The sequence below is a fragment of the Morone saxatilis genome, unplaced genomic scaffold, assembly GCF_004916995.1.
Source record: "Morone saxatilis isolate NCDOM2014 unplaced genomic scaffold, NCSU_SB_2.0 Contig12, whole genome shotgun sequence".
Lineage (NCBI taxonomy): Eukaryota > Metazoa > Chordata > Actinopteri > Moronidae > Morone > Morone saxatilis.
This window is the reverse complement of record NW_023339674.1, coordinates 5,748,763-5,755,406: the sequence shown is the minus strand read 5'-3', so window position 1 is coordinate 5,755,406 and position 6,644 is coordinate 5,748,763. Positions and strand designations below refer to the sequence as shown.

Here is a 6,644-nt window from a genome sequence, read left to right as displayed (position 1 = left end):
GTGCCAGACTATTTCTTGGCAGGGAGCAGTGACTTCCTGGAGTCTCGGGTCCGCAATGTGCCATTTTTCCAGATTTTTTTTTTTGCACAAATGAAACAAATTAGATGTAATGTGTAAATCTCAGCTTCAGAGACAGACTGATGCTAGCTCTTTCCCGTTGTTTTCAGTACTTTTACTAAGCTAAGCTAACCGGCTGCTCGTTGTCACTTTATATTTGCCATATCAACACGAGAGGTATTGATCTTCTCCACTAAGCAAACATATATATTTCCCAAAATGGGCTTGAAGAAGAACAGCAAAGACACACTGGATTCTGGATTCGTGCAGCATTGCTCAACATTTTGATTACATTAGTTCCTGCTTGCTCAGTAGATTCAAAGTAGCACCAGAATGAGACGAGAGTGCAGGTGTAATATAATCCCCCTCGACTGCTGTCAAGTCATGTCAGAACGATATGGCATTTGGTTTCTGCATTGTGCCAGAAACATGTTACTGAGCTGCAGAGTTGTTTTTTTCACATAAACACACATGGCTGTTGGTGGAGGTACAATCATTTGTCTTGTCTGGTGTGTCTGTACTTGGACAGGTTTATGGAGGATGGTAGCTCTAAAGACAGATCAGGTGATGGAGGAGAAACTTGAGGCAGCAGGGTTCATACCAGAATGGTTTATGAGATGTATGAGACACATGATCAAGTCTGCAAGGGGTGTGGGGCGAACACTAGCAACTTGCCGGGAAATTTTAAATGATTGATTATCAGTAAAAGTAACTGTATTGTGTTTATTAGTTGGCATTTTATCTGGAGATACTGTGCATGGCGTTGCTGAAGGACCTTTCAATGATATGTCCTACGTTTACTAGTGTGTTTTGGACCTAATTGGGTCACACTGTGAGTCCATGTGCCTTTTTTTAGATTATACCATCCCTCCCTGAAGCATTTCTTATCAGTTTTTAACCAAAAACAAGGAGACAGGGCAGAAGATTCACTGAAAGAGTGGCAACATTGAAAAGAATTTGGGTTCCAAGCCAACATACTGAGGAGGAAGTGGCATAAGCATTAGCAGGCTGTGTTGCCAGGACGCCTCAACGGGATGCAAGTGTTGACATGTGATGCAACCCTGGACGATCTCAGCTCTGCATTGGTGTATAAAAGAAAAATCTACACTGAGAATCCTCATTACCATATGAATGAGTGTCAACAGGAATGTATGGCACACAGCAAAAGATTCCCTCTGAAGGGGGAACCCAAAACTTTGTACACACAACAAAGTGTTGTCTGTATGGAGGAGAAAACTAGCTGGTGTATGTCTTGCACTTATCAAAAGAGGAGCTTCTATGAAGCAAAAAGGAATTCCGGAAATAAAAGAAAAAGCCTATGGGAAAGTGGATCAAGTGTTTTGTGTTTTGAGGAGAAAATGATTCAGTCATTCAGAAGATTTAGACGTGGATGTAATTGGGTTTACTGTCAGGCTCACGTGGCACAGGTTCACACCAACATCCAGGAAATCAGCTTTTTTCTTTCTAAGTTTGCATTCCTTTCAGCACCTCAGACAAACCCATATCGCTCCTCCCCATCCACCTCTCCCTCTCTCTTTCTCTTTTAATTTTCTCACACAGACGTGCACCCTTGTATTATGTGCTCTGGCCATCTGTTACCTTCAGGTCAGGGGTGTGAGTTTTCCGTGCCCTGAACACATCATCGTCTTCATGCCATCACGGCACAGGGAGCCCGACTGTGTTAGCTCCGTTATGGAAATTTTAATGGACAGAGTCTGTTTTGCTTTGCACTGTGTTTGTAGGTGCTTGTGATGGTATAACAAAGGAATAATAAAGGAGCTCTTTAATTATTTTACTGGACATATACTACTTGGCATAAATTAAAATGTTCACTCTTTAACAATTCTTCCCCATATTTCTGTAAACAAAAACCTTGGGCTGCAAGCTGCAATGATAAATACAAATCAATCTACAGATTACTTTCTCGATTAATTAATAGTTGTTTGATCTTAAAAATTATGAAGTTTTCAGATTGCTTGATGTGTCCAAACCCCCAAATTTTCTCACATAATTTACTCACATAAGACAAAGAAAAACAGCAAATCCTCAACACTGAGAAGCTGGAACTAGATAATGTTTTACATTTTTGCTTGAAAAAAAAAAGACTATTAATCAAAATTGTCAAAATTAATTTCCTGACGATTGATTAATAGATTAATCAACTAATCGTTTTAGCTCTACGAACAGAAGTTCATTCACTCTTTATTGTTAAATTTTTAAGCGCGTAAAACTAATTTATTTTTAAATCTCTTAAATGTTCGTCTTTCCCTTCTAGCTATTGTTTTTAGAAGATGTCTTTTTAATTGAGTATTTCAGTGAACGTGGGATGACATGGCTTTTAGTGTAAAAACACCTCCCCCTTGCTAACTATATATTGTATTTTAGAGATTGTTTTTAAGAAAACCAGGCTCAGGGATTCAATTACCTGTTTTTCACCAGACTGAATCAGCAGCACAATAATAGTCTGCTAGAATCATTCATTTTACATCAAAAGCCATCTGTTATGGGGAAATACTGACATGCTGATGTGAGATGCTGAGAGGAGCTACAGAGTTTTTGTGATGGTTTGATATTCGACACCAGTGGATATGGCTGAAATGTCACTTATTAGGTCAAAGCAGTGTCCTGCTGTTGCTCTGTGTTACACTTCAGAAGGAGTGTGACAGTGGAGGGAGACGGCGGTGAGGCTGTAAATCTGGAGCTGTGGTCTGGAATGCTGCTCATGTCAGAACACGCTTCCTCTTCCAGTTATGAAAGACCCCTTAAAGAAGATGGTATGCTGACAACAACTCCATGCACAACCATCTCACCTCTCTCCAGTCTCGTGTTACAAGATCGAGCGTTGGCGGCAGAGTGCAGTTTTTGGATCCGTCTTGGTCTTGAAAATGTTTCCCCTCTCTCCCAAAAAAATTCTCCCCCAACACATATCCTCATGATCCTTTTGTCCTACAACTTATTTCATTCTTCCCCATCCTCAAGTGAGGATTGTTGCTTTCTAGCTTTATTTGTTGTATTTATGTCTGCCTCTAAGTGCCTTTAAATCCAGTGTCTTTTTAATTTTAGTTACCCTCATTTAAAAAGACTGAAAATAAATTTCTAGTGAAATCTTATCTAGTGAAAAGAGTCTTGAGAGAGATTTGGATGTATATTGGTCTTAAAAGTCTAGAAAGATCTTTTGTAAACTAGTCTACAAGCCTAGTTTACAAAAATATCCAATTATTATTGTAATGCACTTTTCTGTCGGTTTCCCCTCATGTATGTTTAAGTAAAAACACTGCTTGTAGACAGACTTTATAGGAACAGCTGAAAACAAACCATAGCAGATTATTATAGCCTATGCATTAATCAGTATATCATCTGAAACATGCTGTATGTTTCCCCTTCACTCAGCAGTCGGTACATGCTAAATCTACTGAGCTCCAGGCCCTCAAACACAGCATCAGCCTTAATCCGGGCTAATGCAAACACGGTGCTGCCAGCTCAGGTCATACAAACACGTTTCTGGCAGGAAACCTTCCTTAACTTAAATAGAGCAGAAAGGAAGAAATACTTAAAGTTGTGCTTTTTTTTAATGGAAATGAAACAGATGACAAAGGCACTGTGGTGGGTTGTGTTTATGTAGTTCAAGCTGTTTGCTTTTTTGGAGATTAAGAATACCTTTAAAAGTGGCCCCTGTTCTTGCCACTGAAAGCCGTTTTATATATTCAGCAGTGCCTTATATATAATTAGCTGGAACACAGAGGAATGGCATCCCTAACAGACTCAATTTCATCCCACTTTATATCATACTTGTCATATTTTTTAAGTGGGGGGAAAAATCAAGCAGCAAGTAGAGAAATAAAGTTCAAGACTTGTTTTGTTGTGGTGAGAGGGACTCTAAAGTTGGGGTTTATGGGATTTTGAGTCACTGGAGATGGCAAGAATTATTGCGAGTCAACAATTGCTTTCTAAAGTTGCCTTGTAGATCACAGGAAAGCTGAGAGAGGCTGGTTGACTTCCAGGGAAAAGTAAATCCCAGTGAAGCCCTCTGTTCTCTCTATGCCGCTCTCAGGGTTTTGTCAATAAAAGCAACCAAGCAAAAAAAAAAACAGCCTTAGTCTCAATCGACTGAGTAGAAGTTATGTAATTAGAAACCATGTGATGTATTAATGTACTCACTTCTTCTCTTGCACTGCTCTGGATTAATAATACAGAAAAAAAAACGGCTGTGGTTTATTCCGATTCATTCACACTTTTTAATAGCACAGTCACACACGCACATAGTGGATGCCCTGTGTTAGATTTCAATTTCCTAAAGTAAAAATATTCCCAAGTGTATAATTTGGTGGATGTTGGACTGGCGTGCATGAAAATGCGAGGAGAGGAGAAGTTGTCATTATAGCATGTGGAGGGGCTCGTCTGGGAGCTGCTGAGGATCAAAACAGTCTTTTTACACAAGCCTGCTGTACATGTTAGAGCAAGACCCTGCCCTCAGCACCTCTCTCTCTCTCTCTCTCTCTCTCTCTCTGTCACACACACTCACACACACACAGATGCAGGGTGAGTGACAGGATCTTATTGCAGGTGTAAATTGAGGCGGTGAGGTGTGTGTGTTGTTCATTAAAGCAGAGTGAATCTCTATTGGTTTTCATTAAGGGGCCTGACCACACCGACTAGATGCTTAATCTAGACAGCTACGCTCCTCCGCTCACCCCCCATCTCTATTTCACTATCGCACAAACACACAAATAACACACACTTTCAACATCTCATCCCACACACAAACACACACAGAGTGACAAAACCAGATTCTTATTTATTAAGCAGAGGTGACAGGTACTGAATAAGTTGTTTTCTGAAACAGTGTGTGTGTGTGTGTGTGTGTGTGTGTGTGTGTGTTAAGTCCAGGAATAAAAGTATTAAGAATTTGTGTGTGCTCCTGCATGTGTTTCTGTGTAATAACATGTGTATGCATTTGCTTGTGTACCACTGTCCGTAGATATACATTCACATGGTGTATTTTCTCCACGTGTGTGTGTGTGTGTGTGTGTGTGTGAGAGAGAGAGAGAGCATGTGTGNNCACACACACACACACATATGCTAAGAAGTTGTTTTTCTCTGGCTGCATCTGCTCATCAGCGCAAAATGAAAGCATGTCAGATGATCTGCAAAGGGGCTTTTTTGATTTCTAGGAAAACAAATACTATCTGGAAAAAAAACATCCATAAAGACCTCAACGCACTCAATGTCATGCAGGGACTCTTTTTAAAGCTTTCTTTGGAACATTAAGGGACCACGTCACTGTCTCTATTATTTGTCCTTTTTCACTGCACATATCGCTACCGGCTGTACTTATCGTCCCCTTACACACACACACACACACACACACACACACACCCTCCCCTCTCTCTCTCAGCTGTTAATCTCTAATCAGACCCTGTAGATTATTGAGCATGTGTGTTGGTAGAAATGTTGCTTTTTTATAAAGCTGGATGGTCTACTTTGGTCAATTTTCTCATGATTTTACTCTTTGTGATGTCCAAAGGTTTCTTAATCTTATTATTTTATACTTAAAAATTTTAGTTTTCTTTTAATATAATTTTTTCTTTTATTTACAGCCTAGCAGTATTTTAAAAACGGTGCAAACGTGTGTTAAATCTACGGCAATTATCCTTCACCAACACGCACTCTGACAGCTGAGATTTGACAGAGTTAGGGTAAAAAATGTATTGGCCACCCCAGTTTGGTGTCAAATTCTGTGATATTTAACACGTTCATTTAGATTATTATTATTTTTTTATTGTTATTAATTTCTATTCAATGCTTTAATAATATTCCTCAATAATGTAATGTTTTTGAGTTCAAATATTTTCTTCCACCCCTTACAGTTTCCATGTAATTTTCTTGTGACCCCATGAATATTTCTCTAGATCTGGTTTGGTTTGGTGCAGATTTTGGTCAAAATCAGCTCTAGTTAGCAGCACACAGCTTTGGACCAGAGATGGCTCACTGAATTGATCTAAGTAGGCTCGAGCTGATTCTTCACTGCAAGTCTGGGGTGAATCTGGCAACCAGTCTTGACAGATTTAGGCCACCATTGCACCAGATTGTAATTGTATATGTACTGAGTGTTCAGACTGAACCCAGAGTGAATTTTAGAGGTTGTGCGATTGCATACAAAGACCTGTTTTCTACCTGAGCAGTGATCTGACGTGAAGACGCATCCATGTGGGCTGAAAATGAAACTTAACTGAAAAATTCCCATAAATAAATGGTCTTATTTTTTTCCCCCTTGGTAAGTGACCAGGGTATAAGCAGGATAATGACCTTTGAGGTGTCAATAGACTCCGCTGTGCTTTGGACGGTTCTGGCTTCTCCCTCTTCCAAGAATTCTGATAATGGTAAATGGACCTGTACTTGTATAGCGCCTTTCTAGTCTTCCAACCACACTACATGCCACATTCACCCTTTCACACTTTTATGCAGTGATGGCAAAGCCCATCAAACAGAAACTAACTCATTCATACACATGTGCACATTCACACACCAATGCACAGCATCGGGAGCAATTCGGGGTTCAGTATCTTGCTCAGGGATACTTCGACATG

At 39.9% G+C, this 6,644-nt stretch overlaps 1 protein-coding gene across 1 annotated transcript in view; it reads left to right on the top strand.

Moving 5' to 3' along the window:
- Positions 1–6,644, top strand: part of syde2 (synapse defective 1, Rho GTPase, homolog 2 (C. elegans)) — a gene marked incomplete in the record, with an annotated part of 47,025 nt that overhangs the window by 4,620 nt on the left and 35,761 nt on the right.